The sequence below is a fragment of the Gallinula chloropus genome (assembly GCF_964237585.1).
Source record: "Gallinula chloropus genome assembly, chromosome: Z".
NCBI lineage: Eukaryota > Metazoa > Chordata > Aves > Gruiformes > Rallidae > Gallinula > Gallinula chloropus.
Window position 1 is genome coordinate 75,379,413 of NC_140089.1, and position 18,964 is coordinate 75,398,376.

Below are 18,964 nucleotides of genomic sequence, written 5' to 3' on the forward strand. Positions count from 1 at the left end.
ATGCTCTCTGTTCTGTTCTTGGAGTTACAAATGTTTTCAGTGTGCATCAGGAGAGAACATCATCTTCTACTTGGGACTGACAGGCAAGGGATTTTCTCCAAATGCTTTTTAAAGCCCTCTACTTCTTTCCCAAGAATGGTATGTGAATAAAGAGACTCAATCCTTCCTCTTGAGAAGGTGACACAGGCCTACAGATGGACAACTGTCTCAGGATACAATGCTTGAAGTCAAGCGTGCTCTTGAGCCAGAAGAGATCTGAACTCATGCTCAGATGCATGACCTAACCACAAGGTTTATGCATCTCCTGCTGGCCTACTGAAGCATCATCTTTGCACATAGAAAAACATTGGAAAGGGGATGAAACAGTGGAAGATGTCTTCTCTACAAAATAGCTTGTATTCACTTAACCTGAGCAGGGAAGGTGCAGGATAGCAAGAGACTCTGGTGTTGGTCATCTGAAATCACCTACTTAGCCAAGGTGGGACACAAGTCTAGGCCAGGACCTCCGTACAAGTATTTGCAGTCGTTTACCACCTTGGTTCTCAAAAAAATCAATCTACTGCAACTTGGAAAACTAGAAAAAAGTTGGGAGAAAATAATGCAAGGAAAACCAAGCAGTTACTTTTTCTCCCTGCTCTGCTGTGGATTACTGGGGAACAAGAAACGACCACAGGGTTGCCAACTCTTCTGATTTTATGGGCCTCATGGTATATATATATTTTTAATTGCCTGACTCTTGAGACTGTGGGATTGTGAGGACTTCAAGCTTACTTTGAAAGAAATGCTGGCATGTAGCTGTTGTGGCTTCAAAGAAATGTTGGAGGTCAAGTCCCAGACCTCAAACCCAAGAGGCAAACACAAAGAACCAAGAATCTTTGGGGTTTGGAGGGCCAGGCCCACCACTTCAAACCCTGAAGGGCTGACAGCATTGGAGATACACATTTCTAGGAAGGATATTTGACCCCACCATGGAGAGAACCTGCAACGATCAGATCCGATCTGTGATTTCACCCACCACCGCAGCACACTCTTAACAGCCCCCTGGGGACCCAACGAAACCACTGGCTCTTCAGTATCCGTAACGACTTCATCCCGACCGTACCCCGGCAACAGAACTAAAGGCGGTCGTCAGTCTGAAATCCAGGATCGCTTCGGCCCGACAGCACCAGGACCACGAGCGGCGCGCCGCCGGCCCAACGCGGCACCAGCAGCGTGGCCATGCCGCGCCGTGCCGGCTCGGGCGGCGGTGCCCCGGGGGCAGGGCCGAGGCCGGGGGTGGTGGCGGCGCCGGGCGGTGCGCGGCGCAGGCTCCTCCCGCAGGCAGCCCGCCAGCCCCTCTCCTCCATCGCTCCCTCCCTCCCTCCCGCTCCGGCTCCATCCCTCCTTCCTGTCGGCGCTGCGCACTGCTGCCCGCCGGAGCTGGGCCGCCGGACCGCGCCGCGGGCAGCCCCGCGAACCCCCCCTCCGCGGCATGAGGCTGCCGCAGGGCACGGCGAGGCGGCGGTGGGTGAGTGTCGGGCCCCGGGGCGGACGGCTTTTCCCGGTGGCGGCCCCGCCGTAGGGCTGCGCTCACACCTGGGAGGGGGCGGCCCGAGGGGCGCGATGATAGATGCGCCCTCCATCCCTCCCTCTGCCCGCCCTGGGGAGGCGCCGGCGAGGAGGGGCGAAGCGCGGGCGGGCGGGGGTGGGTTGGGGGTGTGTTGATAGGCCAGCCACGACCCCGCGGGGCTGTGAGGGGTCTCAGAACACCCCCTCTTGTCTGCTGCCCGGCTTCTCCGCTGCCCCGCGGGCGCCGGGGCTCGGGGTTCGGCCGTGGGTGGGGGACAGGTGGCGACGGCTTCGGGGCGCGGCGGGGTCGCAGCCGGTGCGGGCGCAGACCGCGGCAGCCTCCCTCGGGGGTACGGGGGAGAGACCGGCGGCTCCGTTCTGCCGCTGCCCGGAGCCTGCGGTTTAAATAGAGGCAGTGTTTTGTCAACAGCTCATTCTGCTGGCCGGCAGGTTGGTCGGTTCAAGGACTGAACAGCGGGTAAATAATATTTATGCCTCTTTCTGTGCTTTTAATTTTGATCATTACTTATATGTATGTATAAGTAACTCCCTTTCAAAATATGGAAGCTTGGGAGGAGAACGCAGAGCCCCTTCTGCGGCTGGGGAGCATCCAGACATACTGAGCACTTCTCCGCACGCTGGCTGCACGGGGACACCGTGGCAGTGGCAGCTTGCCGTGTCTATTTCGAGTGATTGAATTTCTAATGTGTTTAGAGGTTGTGTTTAAAAAAGATCTCTCTAAGCCTCTGAGGTAGTTCTGGAAAGAACGTCATTCCCTTGTTAAAATTCAACGTGTGTCAGTAAATCTGAGCTGGGCATATTGTGCTGGCGTGGCGTGTGTTGCTTTGGTGAGAGTTGGTGATATACGTGGGTTGTTTGGTTTTTAATTGTAATCATCGGTGGATGCCTGGGAACTTTGCTATAAATGGGAGTAAAGCTTTGGGTAGATAGTATGAACATTGTGCTGGGGAGGCTTAGGCTGTTGGGTAGAAATTGTGACTGCTACTGTTTTCTAGAGACTTTCACACTTAAAATCTCCACTGCAAAACCAGTCAAATAATCATTCCAGGATCAGTCTGTCCATGTCCTGTCAGACTCCCTTGGAAGCATGAGCACTGGGGTAGCTTTCTGATGTATTTGAAACCCAGCTTAATACCAAAGTAAGGCAATGTGACTTGCATTTGACATCTCACCTGGAAGTCCGTTGTGCCTTTTTTTTTTCCTTACTGTAAAAGAATTCTTTAAATTCTTCCTAAACCCTTAATTTGACTCCACAGCATGAATCCTGAGTGTTAATCAGACTAGGAGGTTTAGTAGCTGTGGAGAAGATTAAAGTCTGTGTCATGCCGCGTTCCCTCTCAAGTCAGCATGTGGTAATGCTAACTGAGACAGTATGTTGTTTAACATAGATCCATCAGTGCACATGTGCTTTATATATAAAGCTTTGCATATCATGTAGGGAAGAATGCATGAGTGCCTTGATCTGTGCTTGCCCTTATCTTCTCAACCTTTTTATGTGGTGTGATTTTGGTGATAAAGATAAGCATAGGTGTAGAAGTTGCCTGGATTTGGCCCAACACGAATGAGAATTGAAACAAAAATTAGGTTTGATGAGGGGAAGGATTAGGATGTGGAGGACAGAAGCAAATGCAGGGAGAGGATCCATAGAATGAGTAGTGCCTTATCTGCAGTTGGTTGGTATTATTGCCTGGTACATGCTGCAGGTTCTTAGCTGGGATACTCCAGGTCTGCTGAAGTTACTAAGAAAAGTCAGTCTGGTGTCAGTTGGTGCAGGGTTATGTATCTAACCTGGGAAATGTTGCAGAAGTCCACAAACGGAAAAGTTTAAAAATCACTAACTTGGGGATGGCTTGTTGGAGTATAGCTGTCAGTAGATCACCTGATTTTTGTTTGATTTTGCTTTCTATGTGGGTAAGTCTTTGTGTCCTTTCAGCTTATCAGTGTTTCACCTATTCAGACCTTTATCAGCATTATTAAGTGATAACAGTTTCCATTGTGTACTCTCCAGACGTATCCCTTAAGTCCCTTTGAGCAACCATTTGTGAGCATTATCTATGAATCTGATTGTGCAAAAACCCCCTTACAGGTGTGTTGAGGAAAGGGACTTAACCTTTAAGTGAGGGCAAGTCAGGAGTCCATGGGACCATCCCAATGGTTGGAGATGCTCTCCCAAAGAAACTTACTTTCACAGGTGGCAAAGTTGCTGCTGCTACTTTAGGAGGGAATTCATGGGGCTTTAATTTTCAAATGCAATAGCTATAAGGTCATGCCTGTTTCAACATCGGGCAGCTCTGGGCCTTAGTAAATGCTCAAAGCAAACCTGAACTTATTAGTGTCCATTGGTAAAGAACAGGGTCTCTATTAGAAACAGCTCTCTTAGAGCATGAATTGTTTGATCTAGTGGGTGACTGGCAGACAGTTTTGTGCCTTAGGAGAAGATGTATTTACACTCTTTATGTTAGTAAGAATTCTACCTAAAAGATGAAACAGTACCTCATGAACAAAGTGTCTGTCAGTCTTAAACAATGCAGAGTGCAGTGCATCATAAGGCTGATGCAAATGACCCAGTAGATGATGTGATCAGGTAAATGTGTCTCTTTTGCACTTTTTCTGTGTGCTGGTGCTCAGAGGGATGCAGAGGATGCTAAATTCAGCAGTTCCTTTTGTGTTTGTACATTTGTTGGATTAAAACAAAAATTACCTGATACAGTTTTAAATGTTAGTTTGTAGTATCTTGTGATGAACTTGATTGAGGTGTTGAAAGGCAGATTTTTGGATAATGTAGAGGACAACAAAAAAAAAATCAGGAAACTTATTTGAGATGGTTTTGTTGCATTTTCAGTAGTACTGTCGTGGTTTTACCTGCTGAGAAAGTCCTTGACTGTCTGACAGCAACTAAAAACATCAGGGTGTTATCAGCACTGCTTTCATTTTAACTCTCAAACACAGCATTCCATCCTGACCGAAACCAGGACAAGTACATATTGCTGTAGGATAGAGCAATCTTAGATTCAGACAGCTGTTGAAATCTAGGGATGATTCAAGTGAAGGGATGTTAATTAGCAGTAGAAGAAATGGTTTGATGAGGGAGGATTAAAGACAGGTGGAAGTAGTGGCTCTGTGCGAGAGAGGATGCTGTTGCTCTGAGTTAGATTGCATGCAGGTACACATGGAAAACTGGTATGGAAGTAAATTTTACTCCTGTTAATAACTAGCTAGAATTAGTTGAAACTTCATGTTTTGGTGTGTCTCTTTACCCTGAGCTTTAGTTACAACTCTTTTTGATGGTTAGGCATAAAATTTCTGTCTAAAAATAAGAAAAAAAAAAAATTACTTATACATAAGGCTTGAGAGGCGTTTGTGCTCTGTGCCCCAGAGCTGGCTGATGAATTTCATTCCATAAACAGTTTAATATAAAGGATAAAAATAATCCCTGGGAGTGGGACCTGGAGCCCATGGTCCCTCACGTCCAGTGAGTGCTCCTTGCAAGGACACAAGAGTCCTGCTCCAAGTCAGTGGTTACTTAAGCTGCAGAGCGAAATGCCATCTACAGAAAGTCTGGACAAGTCTCCATCCTAACTTGTCTGTCACTTTGTGCAGTCCCTGGGGTGATCAGAGATGTTGCCTGTACCACAGTGGCTGATATTTGGGCTGACTTAGGAAAGGGAGCACTGCTGATACTTTCTTCTTCTGACTCTGTCTTTAAACAGAAGCAATGGCCTCTGTTTTTTATGGAGAATCCAATTCTATGGTTCTACATGCATTTTATCAGCAGACAAAGGCAGGGAGTAATTGCTTTGTGAATCTCGAGTGTGTAAGCATTAGGCAAGTGTTGTGGCCCTGTCAAAGATGAGACTATCCATCTGTGCATGTTGATGCCCACAAAATTTATCATTGCCACTGTCTCTCTCTTCTCACCACCACCCCACCCCCCCCCCCCCAACTTAGTTGCAGCTAAATGGAATTTTCAAACATGTTTCTTTTAGGCTTAAGCATCAAAAGTTTAGTTTTTCTAGGTGCTTAAATGTCTCTAAGGATCACCTTCCAAAATGTTATGGATCTCTTCCAGAGACATTAGCATGGCAATGACGGGGGCCATAAAAATTCCTAGATGGCAGAGCTGTTTCTTTACCTACTTTGAGGGGCAGCTAGGATACTGATCACCAGCAAACACAGAGGTTCCCATGTTTTTTACCTGCCTTACTGATTTACAGACTAGCAGATGATGATGAGAGAGAATGATGCCTGGAAGTTCTGATCTGTCACTGAGAAGAATATCCAAGCGCTGTTTTTCACATGCATCATCAGTTTTTTGTTGTTCATTGCTGTCCTGCATCCCCTGGAAAATTTGCAGTCCCTAAATCTGCAGAGTGTGTGAAGGTCTTTGCACTTCCTGCAGGCCCCAGGAACTCTGAACAGGGGCTTTTGCCACTCCGCTGCTGTCAGCCTTTCCCTGCTGCCATCTCTTGGGATCACTCCTAGTAGCAGGTTTTGCTGCAAGCAGAAAGTACTGGGACTAAAAATAACTCCTAACCCATCGGTATGAATGTTGATCAGGGTGTAAGGTTTTGAAGGGCATGCGTCTCCCCTCCTTTCCATGTAGCTGGCACTGGAGTGAGGTCAAAGACTGTTGCTACAACAGAAGCAGCTTTCCCTTATCCCACAGGCAGAGAACTGCTGAGTTGTCAGCTGCTGAGTCCAAATTATGCCTTTTACCTCAGGGAGCACAAGTTATAAAAGCACGTGTCATAGAAACAAGGACAGCACTGTAGCAATTCCCTGCTCCTTCTGCCTCACTTCCCACCCTGCCAAAAATCAGACCCACGGCCCACAGCAGAGGGCTGGCAGCCTGTGTTGCCAGCTTGGTGTTAGGGGAGCACTAGGGAGAAGGATGGCTTTCCTCTCCTGGGCTGTGTCCTGTTAGGGAGTAGAGTCTCCTTTCTCACTTGCACACCCAGCAATTTAGAGACAGCTTCCTGCAAAACCAAAAAGTGCAGCCTTTCAAGCCAGCCTTGGCCTCCTGAAATTTCCTGAAGGATTAAGTAGATAAAGTAGTGGTTTTTTTGAGTTGCTTTTATGCTGCATCATCTTCCTTGCAAGCGAGATAGTTTCACTAATACAGTAACATCAGTCAGAGAATTACTATGGGATTTTGATTTTTTATTTCAGGGACTGCTTCTATATTGATGAGCAACATTATACCAGTGTTCCCTGCCAGAATAGCTTACTGCATTTTGATCATCAGTCAGAAGCATTTTTTTTAATATACATCTAATTTCTAAAATAGATGTATATGTTTACGCTTGCTGTATACCAGTAGCTGCATCATAGATTCATAGAGTGGTCTGGGTTAGAAGGGACCCTAAGGATCATAGAGCTCCAACCCCCCTGCCCCAGGCAGGGCCACCAACCTCCAGGCCTGGATCTACACTAGCTTGCCCCATTCAACCTGCTCTTGAACACCTCCAGGGATGGGGCATCCACCACCTCTCTGGGCAGCCTGTTCCAACACTTCACCACTCTCTCTGTAAAAAACTTCCCTCTAATATCCAATTAAAACCTTCCTTCCTTTAGCTTTAATCCATTCCCCCTTGCCCTGCCAGTGTCTACCCTTTTAAAAAGTTGATTCCCCTCCTGTTTGTATGCTCCCTTCAGATACTGGAAGGCTGCAATGAGGACCCCCGAAGCCTTCTCTTCTCCAGTAATAGCTTTTTAAAACTGAAGCCTCAAAACGTTGAAATCAAATTTGAACGAACCATGATGGCTTCATACCAAGGTAGTTTGGTGGTTTGCAACACATTACCATGAAATTTAAATAGAATGGGTTGAAAGGGACCTTAAAGATTATCTAGTTCCAACCCCCCTGCCGTGGACAGAGACACTCTCCACTAGACCAGGTAGGCCAAAGCCCCATCTAACCTGGCCTTGGACCAGTGCCAGGGAGGGAGCAGTCACAGCTTCTCTGGGCACGCTGTGCAAGTGCCTCACCACCCTCATTGTGAAAAATATCTTCCAAATATCCAATCTAAATCTACCTCCCTTTAGTTTAAAGCCATCTCCCCTTGTCCTATCACTACACTCCCTGATAAACACTCCCTCTCCAGCCTTTCTGTAGGCCCCTTCAGATATTGGAAGGCTACCCGAATGCCTTCTTGGAGCCTTCCCTTCTCCAGGCTGAACAAGCCCAACCCCCTTAGTCTGTCTTCATGGGAGAGGTGCTCCAGCTCTTTAATGATCTTCACAGCCCTTCTCTGGACCTGCTGCAACAGCTCCATGCCTGTCTTATGTTGGGGACCCCAGATCTGGACGCAGTACTCCAGCCAGCTGGGGTGTCACGAGATCAGAGTAGAGGGGCAGAATCCCCTCCCTTGGCCTGCTGGTCACACTGTTTCTGATACAGCCCAGGACACAGATGGCTTTGTGGACTGCAAACACACATTTCTGGCTCATGTTGCACTTTGAATCCACCAACACCCCCAAACCTTTCTTCTCAGGCTGCATTCAATCCATTTTCTTCCCAGTCTGTAGCTGTGCTTGGGAGTGGGCTGACCCATGTTCAGGACCTTGCAGTTGGCAATGTATTTGTATTATTATATTTTTTTAAGTTGACAAATGCTGTCTGAAAAGTTCTGGACTTCTCCTTATGCATGTATAATTTTGTCCTTATTGCATAAGGTGCTTAAAGGTGTAATAGATATACAAGTAGGAGTTGAAGGTGATTTACACTGTCCGTATGGCTCAGAAATAGTCCATGTTTTACTTCTGGGCGTCAACCATCCATCTAAATGAGTTTTGCTCCCTGAATAAATCAGTTACTTCCCTCCAGGAGGCTCAGTTAAGTAGATAGCATTGTTAAACGTTTATTCTGGATGGTGTGGACATGGCCTATGGCAAGGTTGGCTAGCTTGGTGAGCAGAGCAAGCCAGCTCTATCCCAGCTGGTCTTACGCCCTTCGATGCTCCTTGCATTGTGCCCTTTGGCATGGCCACACATTTCAGCCTAAAGCTTTAAAAACTACTTTATCTTATTTCAAGCGCTTTGAATGTAGAAGCACAGAGAAAGCTGGTTTGGAGCCAGATGCTGTGCTGAGCCACTTGATGTAAAGTAGTCTCTTCCAGACTCGGGAGATGTTGGTCACAGACGATGTGAATGTGAAGATACCTCCACGTTGCAATGCACCAGAGTTGCTTGAGCACCTCTGACACTCGTACCTTCTGTAACATGGCAAGCTGCTTTTTGAGAGTTGCACAGCACATCCTGCATGCCTTGGAGGGCCCAGAGAAAAGAGATTTGGACAAGTGGGAGATGAAGCATGGCTCTGTTCATTGTGAGTCTGACCTGGGCAGACAGTTGCCTTTTGGGGATGTCTGTTGCAGTCTGGTAGCCCTTCCAAAGAGGGCTTCAGTGTGATCACCCAGAAGCTCTTGTGCCAAGACAGCAGTACTTCTCATCATGTGATGTAACCCTGTTTGTACAGCTGATCACCACTTTGCCCTTCTTGAACTGCGTGATCTAATGGCCTCTCTTAACTATAAAATCAGTGAGGACAGAGCTTCAAAATATCTTTCTCAAATAATTGCTCTTAATACTACTGCAGGGCAAAAATGCTGCTTAAATCAAATGAACTTCGGAAGAAAATTACAGTGGCCAGCATTATAGGTGGGGCTTCTGCAGGCTGTGAAGCCCAAAGGTGAATGTAAGTTACAAGTATTCCAACTACAAATAATTTTCACAATATTACATGTTTTGGATCAAGTTCAGCACTTTCAGCAAAAGAGATGTTTGACCTCTGAGGTTTTACAGCTACTCTGGAGCTAAAACTAAGGAGATAAGCTTTTAATATTTAATCCTAGGCATAGAGAGAGAGGAGGAAAGAGAGAAAAAACAAACCAAAAATGTGATTTATTTTTATCATAGACTTCAGCGTTGTCTTGACTTGTGAGCAACAGGCTACTCTGTGTGTGTGTGTATGTGTGAGGTAGTTTACTCCTGCTAGGGCTTCTTCTGGTTCTGAGGATAATAATATCTGTTCCCTAGAGTTTACCTGTTCCTCTTCCTTTTCCCCTCCTTCCCCCTGCTCCATACTCTTCCAAAGGTCATGGCTATGAGAAGTCTGTAGTGTACAGGTCTCCAGGCACGTAACTCATCACTCATCTGCTAGAACAGCATTGTCACAATTCCCAATATAGAACAGCCTTCTGCTCCAAGTTGAATGTGATTGGACTGTTAATTTTTCAGCATGCTAGGAAATTTTTGAAAGATGGTATTTTTGGCCAAATGTTGCCTCATGTTTCAAATGACAGGATAAGTCTGTATGTCAATCCAGCAAGTTGTCAAGTGACCCTTATTTTAATTACACCTCAGAATCTGTAGTTTGTCCCCTGTATAGTGTATTCCTTCACCATTTAAAATGCTTATTAATGTAAGACCTGTGCAAGATATATGCCAGTCTTGTTGGACCTTGGTGGATTGTGAACTGAACACTAATCTGGGAAGACATGCATTGAGCCTGTATTTAGAATGGTTTTTAGAAATGCATCCAATCTTATTTTTTGTTTAATTCAGTTCAACCCGTCTTTGAAGAGCTTTTCTGATGCTTAATTTGCTTTACTTTTCACAAGGTGCATTTTTCAGTGGAGATCTACCATGTGGCATTGACTCTTGTATCTCATGTACTGTTGGTTATGTTTAAATCCTTTCTCTGTACGTAATTGAGAACTCTGATCGAGTAACCTCGTTGAGCTAAATAGTTGCATTGTTTTAGGCTTTGCAACAACAGTCAGTCTCTCAGACCTAAACTGCTCTAAGTAATCATTTGATCCTGCGCATAAATCGACTTTGTACTGGATTAAACCATTTCCACTGGTAATGAATGGCTAGCTTTGTGCTGTTGGATTGAGTGCTTTTGTAAGGTAGCTTCATCCATACAGCCTAGGTTGTGAGGATTTTTATTTTCAGCTACTTTTGTTTATGTATTTATTTGCTTGAGCTGTGGTAACCGATACTTTGAAAATTGAATGTTTTCCAGTTGCTTCCCCATGTTTCAACTAATGAGTGGTGCAGCTGCTGTTAATATGCAAAGAACGTTTCCTTGAAAACATTAGAGTCTTGTCCATTATCCTATCTGCTAGTCTGCTGTACTCATGCTTGCTAATCAGTAGGTAACTCTGGGCTGGAGTTTGGGCAGTGATTACTGCAGACAGAAACGGGAGCAAGCATTACAATAACTGCCTGTAGAATGAGGTCACTAATGAGCTTCTAAAAAAATAGTGTTAATTTTCCTCTCTACAAACTTACACACTTTAAAAATTCCATGCCTTTTCTGAATGTCTCTCTAGTGTAGCGTTCTTCCCATGGATTATATATGAATCTTTTTACTTCAGATACCTAATGTGACTGCCCAGTTCAGCATCCGGCTCTTGTGTACCGAAGACTAAGGAACGAGCCTGTCACGGGCTCGTGCAGCTGGGCTCCTGCCAACACTGCAAATGTAAGTTTATGCATAGCTTGATTCATAAGACAGAATTAGTGATATGTTTTTCCAAATTCAGGAGCGGTGTATATATGTATGTGGTGACGAGTCTTGTTATCTTGCATGAATCAACAGTTAGTCACAAGCAGTACTCCACCGCTTTGAAATACATTCTGGTTAGAGGGCACAGGTGATCTGTAATAACATTTGGCAGCTTGTTTCATGGGACTTGAGAATTAAGATGCATAAGATGCTGCAATCTAAACCCAGATATTTGATTAACTGATCACTTTAATAAGAATTTAAGAAGTAATGGTAATAATTGCCTCCAGTTGATAGCTTCCTTTGAAGTAATGTGCATTAATTTTACCGTCTTTAATGATAGTTGATTGGTGTTGGGTTTTGAGTTTTTTTAATTTTTTTTATTATTCAGGAGAGATACCTGTCACTTGCATTCCTAATACATATACACACTTCTGATCTTTTTAATCTCTTGTATCATAGCTCATAAAGATTTTGTGTATATATTAAAGTCACAGAATCATGGAATAGTTTGGATTGGAAGGGCCACAATGATCATCTAGTCTCACCCCCTCAGTCAAATATTTATGTCCCTAAGGCTATGCATTATCATCTAAATAGGTTTTGGAAAGATGAGCCTTGTGCAGATCCTGTGTATTGCTCTATAAGATGGGAAAAGTAGAGTACGTTCCAAATGTATTTGAGGTGTTTTTATTTTTAAATGTGATGTGAGTTCTAATGATTTGCTTTATGGTGACACTGTCACAAGGGTTTTCTGGAAGAGGATTTCACAAAAGGAAAAAAAGCAAGATCTGGTGTTTCATACCATGAAATTTACACTAGAGGACCATGAAATTTACATCAGAGGTTTTGCAGGTCTCTGGGTTTAGATTTAGGTAAGCTTACAAGAATGTGCTTGACCTTGTGATTTATGTGCTGTGTATCTGGATGGACTTGATGAGATACGTAAAGAGCAGAAATTTTCCTAAGGAATAAAATATGGGAATAGAAACAAAAAATAAAATAAAGCAGAACTTCTTCATATATCTAATCCAAAAGGTTATTTGTCCAATTAACTGTCTCTTCTCTGCAGTTAGGTTTCCCCTTGCCCCCACCTTCTCCCCCCCATGCCTGGGCACCTCACTGGGCAGCCGCCAGAGAGACCATTGAGAATTATTGCACGTCTCTCGTTCCCACAGTCGGACTTGCTCAGCACTTTGGAAACAATAGCTGCTTCATTGCTGAGTTGTGAAACAAAAAAGTTAAACATATCAGCAACAATGCATGAAAAATGTGATGAACAGTCTTCCACAGGAAGAGATTTTTCCATGCCAGTGTGTAGGTGTACAGGATTTATTGGTGACAGAAGCTAGTAAGAAATCCTTCTTTTGTACATCATCTGCCAGCTCAGTACTGAGAGAAGTAAACTGTGAGATTTACTAATAATAGCAGGAAGGAAGAACCCTGTTAAACAGAGATAGCAAGTTGGAATAACTTATGTGTGTAACATCCAAAGTTGTTTTTCCCTCTCCACAGCCCTTTTTCATAGTCATCTCTGAGAAAAGAAAGGGGGAAAAAAATCAGAAGAATCTTGCTCTTGAGAGGCTTGAAGGAGAAGAGGCAGGTGCAAGCTTACAGATGGTACACTGAAGGCCATGTGAGAGCAATGTGGAAATGTGGGATGAAGTGCACTTGTGGCTTTGAAAATCCCTGTTTTGTGTTCTTACTCCAAGTGTGATTCAGGTCGGGGGAGACACTGACTCGCTCTATGTCCTACTAGTAGCCATCTCAGTTTCTATGAACTGCTTTCAGTTTTAAATGAGGTGTGGCACCATTAGCCTTCCAGGCACTGCTGTCACAGCACTGCTGGTGGGTTATAGACAGGGACTGTTGCTTTTTCTTAGTTCTAAAAGGAATAACAGAAAAGCATTGCTTTGTTTTGCAGCAAGAAAAAGAAGATACACACAGGTCCAAGCCTTCTTGCACACTACTTTAAAATGTTCAGCTCTCCATTACTTTCTTCCTTTTGCTGAGCATTATTTTAATAATGCTTAATATTTATTTTAATAATTTATTTCGGAGTTTGTTCAAGTGTTTTATTCACCCTCCTACAAAGTACAGCAATATTTTGCATTCTGAGGCCGTCTGTGAAACAGCTGAAGAGCTGCTAGGTTGTTTACATCAAGAAAAATTAATAAATATTCTAAGATAAGTCCAACGTCTTGTTTGGACTATTCTGAATGAACTTTGGAATTTTTTAGCATACTTTTCAGTCATGTGGACTGAGAAATCTTTGTCTATGTTTCAACTGGATTTGAAATCTTTTAGCAGAAATTGAAAGCTAAATTTGAACTTTTTTATGTTTTGTTTCAAAGCAGTGTTCTGCCTAAACTGAGTATTTCGGCTAAATTGTTTTAATTGAAAATCAGGTGTTAATTTAATTGTAAAACAACTACATCTTGTGACTTCGGTACTGCAGTTAAGTGATTTATTTCAGTTAAGGCAATTCAGTTAAGGCAAACAATGTGCCACGTTTCTAGCAATGGGGGTGTACACTAAAACAGCTGTATTTTGGAGGTGTCTGTATTTTGGAGGTGTCTAAGTCTGTTGGAGGGGTAGAAAGGTTATCATGAATGAATCAGTTTGTGTTGAGGCACTGGATTGCTATCTATGCTGCGGTGAGAACTGATCCGTAAGTGCACAATAAGTCTCTTACAGGGGGACCTGGAGAGAGCAAAGGAGGAGTAGTGTTAGCTTCAGGCAGCTGGATTAGGTGTGCCTGAATGTCTGCTGTCTGTGTGGCTCCGATAAATCTCTGAGCATCCAGAGAATGAGAGGGTGCTGGTATGGTGAGCAGGCCTGCGTGTGGGAGAGAGAATGAGTTTCCCTTTCCAGTAGCTGTGTCCGAGTACACACATGCACAAGTGCAAGAGCTACTGTTTATTCTTCTTAGCCTGGCAGTGGTCTTGCTTGAGTCTAAGAAAGTTAGTGAGGAAAGAGTTGCATATCAACTGTAGAATTCAGTACCTGTATTTCTGAGTACTTAAGACTAATTCCTACACCTTGCCACCTTAAAGGAAGAATATGCATGTATGTGCATAAATGAGGAGTTGGAGGGGAATAAGGTACACCTAAAACAGTGTGTGAAAGATATAAACGTCAACTGCTATGTAATTATGCTTGGACAGGTTTGCTCTGATAATGTCATACTGCATTGTAGACCTTCCTGCTTTGGAGAGGTGGGAATGCAACTGGAGAGGCTGGAAGGGGAATGGCGGCCCTTGAGTGCCCACTTGGGAGTGGGGCTGAGGGGAAATCATTTGCTCACCATAGTGGAAGGGTAACCTATGTGTCATAGATAACATGTTGGAGTATGTCTTCATATGACGCATCTGGTACTTACCATAAGTGAAAATGGGGGGGCATGAGAGCTTTTAAAGTCTCAAGGAAGATTAATACAATGGGAATTTACCAGACAATACAGATCTATAGTTTCAGGAATTGCCCATTCACTTGATTACAAAAAAAATCAATTTATTTCTCGTAAGAGTCTCTTATACCTTATGTTCACTCTGGAAGGATATTACATAACTGTCGCTCCTTATTCTCAATATATTATTTGATGTGAAAGACATGTTTCAGCATTTGATCTATTTATATGCTGTTTGTACACACGAGGACGGACTTTCTTTGGATTTGGTTCATTGTACCTTAAAAATAATTCAAATACCACAGGTTTCATTGTAAACAATGAAGGATTCCAACCCTCAGGTCATTGCCGGTTGTTTAAAAAAAACCACTTGGAACTGCTTCAGTAATTATCAGTGTTCTCTTATAAAACTAAATAGGCTTTTCCTGTGATGGAAAGAAGATTAAAGGTCATATAGTTCAAAATAAGTTTTTGAACGTTGCCAGATTAAGGAAAATAAACTCTTTCGTTAATAAGGTCAACTTTTTAATGTTTATTAGTTCATAAGGATGTAGAAGCTGAAGAGAACCGTCAGGGACAGAATTATGTGGGTAATGGGCCTCTTCTAAGGAACCACATGTTTTTTCTGCAGCCCTATTTGTAAAGCCTGTCCCCTGAACCTCACATTGAGTAAAGTGCAATTGTCAATGTGGGCAAAGAATGTTTTCCTCTGGAGATAACATAATTATGAGAATTGCACAACTAAAAGTACCCCCAAAAAATTAAACAGGCTTTGTGTTTTGGTTCAGTTATATACCAATAAAATGCAGCAAGTACCAGAGAAGTGGGAAACCTGCTCTGTGTATTTTCATTTGATTCTAGGTTTCTGTGATGCAAAAAATGTGGGTACAGTTGTTTCTATGCTTTCTACCTGTAGTCAGTATTGTAAAGGCACACTGGGTAGCCACAGCATTCGTGGTAAGAGGTGTTTTTTTAAATATGCAAAGTAATTGGACTTGTGTGCCTTTGTTCAGCAAACTTGTTCCATGCTGCGCCGCAAAGTGCAAGAATTCAAGGAAGTGTGTTGGCCATGAAGTCACCAAATTCGAGCATATCAGGAAATGTGTGTAGCTGTATCAGATTTATGCCAAAGCATAAGTTTAATCCTTCACCTTACTACAGTATTAATTTACCAGTTGTAGTAAGGATCAAGAAAAATTTTGAATGGGTTAAAATAGGAGTGTGTAAATGAATAGGAGCTGTTTCCTTCTCCTGCACAACACAATAGCTTAGAAGATCAAAATTTCTCTTTTGGCCAGGAGTGTCCCTTAACCTTCACCCCTTTGCTTTGTTCTTTGTTCAGGGATGATTAGGTGTTTTCCATCTGTACCTCTATGGGAGAAGAATCTGTGCTTGTTAATTTGAGCTGACTTCCTAAGGAAGTCAAGCTTATCTGATAATGCTTTGTCTGTCCTTTTACCCCTGCAATAAACTTTGAACACACTGCCCAGGTTCAGCTCAGTCTGAATGAGGAGGTGAAGTTTCAGCATACTACATCCTCATAAGCTTGGTGAAACCACAGCTGGATGGAGGGACCCTACTGAGGAAATAGCTGCAAAGTGAAGTCAGCCTTTACTGGACTGCAACCCCAGGCCTCTCTAGCGTGCCTTCTCTGATGTCTAATACGGCTTAGGGGGTAATCTATAATAATGCTTGCCTAATATGTAACAACAATAAATTGTAAACAGGCTTGCAGATACCCCAAAACGTATTTAGTCTATTTTTGATAGTATTAGGATTCACTGTGTTTCTCAGGATAGTTTGTTTTCTTTTGTTACCATCTGGAAAGCAGTGCAGTGTTCCTAGTAACGATGGATGTGCCTGTATTTAACCATGTTCTTGGTGGCTAACTGATACAGACCTACAAACTCAGCAGATGGGCTCCCAACTTTATGCAGAAAGTGTCTGTCTTCTTCTGAAGATCTCACGCTAGGAACGTCAAATGCAGCATCTGGCTTGGGTGCCAGGCCATTCTTGCATGGTGTATGCTGGGCAGTGTGTAGCAAATGGCTCCAGATGGACTAAGAGTTTCCAAATCAGCATATGGTTTAGTTGAAAATAGGCATAATTCAGTGAGAACGAAAAGCAAAGTGTGCAAAATGTGTATTTAGCTTGAAAACCAAAAGCTGTCATCTAACAAGTTCAGTTCTTATTGTGGTAAATCATCGATTCCTACAGTGTCTTGTTGCTTTGCTCTGCCTGGCTGCCGAGCTTTTTCAGTATCACTACACTGCTCTTTTCTCTCCAGCCCAGCTGTCCTAGCAGAGATGTTTTGCCCAGTTCTCTCTATAAGCCACCTGGCTTGCTCTTGTTTTGTGGTGTTGGGTTTTTTTTGGTTGACAGGGGTAATTTGAAGGAGCTTTCCTTTGTGCTTTTCAGATTCTTCTCTAAATTGTATCCATTGCCATGATGAAACTATTTGACATCTGTTTCCTCTGTTTATTTTCCTTTCTAAAGGCAAGTTCTGAGGGTCTCAGTTTCTGTCTGTCTGTGTGTTGTGCTGTCCAACGGGTACTGAATCCTTTCACAAAATCACCCTTGAATCAGAGACTTACAGAAGTGTCTGAATTGGAAGGGACCTCAAAGCCCATTTTGTCCCACCTCCTGCCATGGTCAGGGACACCCTGCACTAGCCCAGGTTGCTTTGCTCTATCCATCCTGGCCCTGGATATTGCCAGGGAAGGGGCAGACATGAGAATGTCTTCCTTATGCCTGATCTAAATCTACCCTTGTGGTACTTGTTCGTGGATTTCTTAAGCAAACCTTTCAGAACCCTGTCCTGTATGCAGTCTTCATGCATCATACTGCCTAGGTCAGGAGACCCCGTGGACAGAGTTTTTGCTCATCTCTTTGCCAGGTGAGGCTGCTTCTCACACTAATCCTACCTGGAAGTATCCACCCACTCTCCCATTGTGGAGCTTGGCTATTTGTGTTTAACAATCCTGGGATTAGAAGAAGGGAAGATCTGGAAATATTGGAAAGCAGCTGCATGATGGCCTTACCCTCCGAGCTAGGAAAATATTTCCTGCAGCTGGGGTGCACTTTTACTCTTGTTGGTAAAATTTCTTGCCAAAATACTTGCCTTTGTAGGTGGTGCTTGTGAGCTGGAGCTTTGAAAATGAATTTGTGCAAGTGTTGACCTTTGTGTTGAGCGTATGTGTTGCATCCTGATGTCTCATCTCATCTTGCAGAGCAGAAGCAGCCTGGAATAGCTGCAGGTACCTGCAGTGGCTTCCCAGCAACTCAGAGGTTAGGCTGCTGTTTGGCAGCTAGAGGAACAAGTGAGGAGGGAATTTATCTCCTTATGCTTGACAGGAGAAAAAAAAATTGTCTCAAAGGACTGAAAATTTGGCTTTGTGCACTCCTGCACATTTACTATTTAATATCTTAACACCCTGTCTTTGTTTCCTTTTCCTCTGCTGCAGATTAGGAGAGTACATTTGTTGCAGATAGGCAACTTGAATTATTTTATCAGCCTTCGGAAAGAGAAATAGCAAAATCTGAAATTAATTCCTCAGAACTGGGGAAAGCCAGATTCCCAAAAGGGATTGAGCCTTCATTTATAAACGAGTTGTAGTGATTCATGTCCTGCGAATCTTTTATAATGTGGAATGCTGCCATGTTATAAAACAGAGAGGGAAAGCCTGCATTTAGATTACTAAAGACAGATTTTTCTCTTAACATAGGGAATTTTTTTTAAGGAGGTGGAAGAATGTACTCATCGGAAAACAGCCAAACCCCCTCAAATCTTATTAATTCTACTTCCCTTTTTTTTTTTTTTTTATTACTCCACTAGCTTTAAAGTCAAAGAATGAAGGCTGTGGGATCAGCAAAGCTGTTCTAAAGAAAATCAGTTCATCTTCTGGTTTTGTGTTCATTGTCTTTACTGTCAGCTGTATTGGCAATTTACTTGGTTTCCCAGAAATGCGTACTTCTGGCATGGTCTTTCAGATAGGGGAATTTTTTTGTAAGCTTTCTGTTGGCAATAGTAGGATGTGTAATTTGATATATGTATTTTTGTCTGGATATAGGCGTGTTTTCTTTCACTTTGAAGGTTAAATTAGTATCTTAGGCCAGAGACAAGTAAAATGAATGTTCTCCACCTGCTAAGCAGAGTAATTTTTGTTTTAGCAGTATTAATTTTAGCAGAGTAATTTTTGTTTTTGCACGTATTTAGCACCTGCATTTCTGCCTGGCTCTATTGAGGATGATGGCTGTTCAGTATTGCCAAAAATACAGCCTCCCATCAGTCTCTACAGTAATTTTCAGTGGCATGCCATATAGTAACTTTACTTGAAAGCTTTTAATGCACTATACCTTTAACCATGGAGAAAAAACAGATAAACTTTAACTTGAGAAAATTTATTGCCAAACAGATTTCTTAAATGTTAAATATAAAAGGTTTCTTACTGTTTTAATTAGTATTCTCCACT

General features: G+C 43.2%; 1 protein-coding gene across 1 annotated transcript in view; it reads left to right on the top strand.

Annotated features, from left to right (window-relative positions):
• Nucleotides 1-11,015: 11,015 nt before the first annotated feature.
• The window catches only part of LIFR (LIF receptor subunit alpha), a 41,030-nt gene continuing 33,081 nt past the window's right edge, over nt 11,016-18,964 (top strand). Inside the window, exon 1 of the mRNA XM_084278974.1 lies at nt 11,016-11,059. The gene's annotated coding sequence lies outside the window, so the exon portion shown is untranslated. The remainder of the gene's footprint in view (nt 11,060-18,964) is intronic.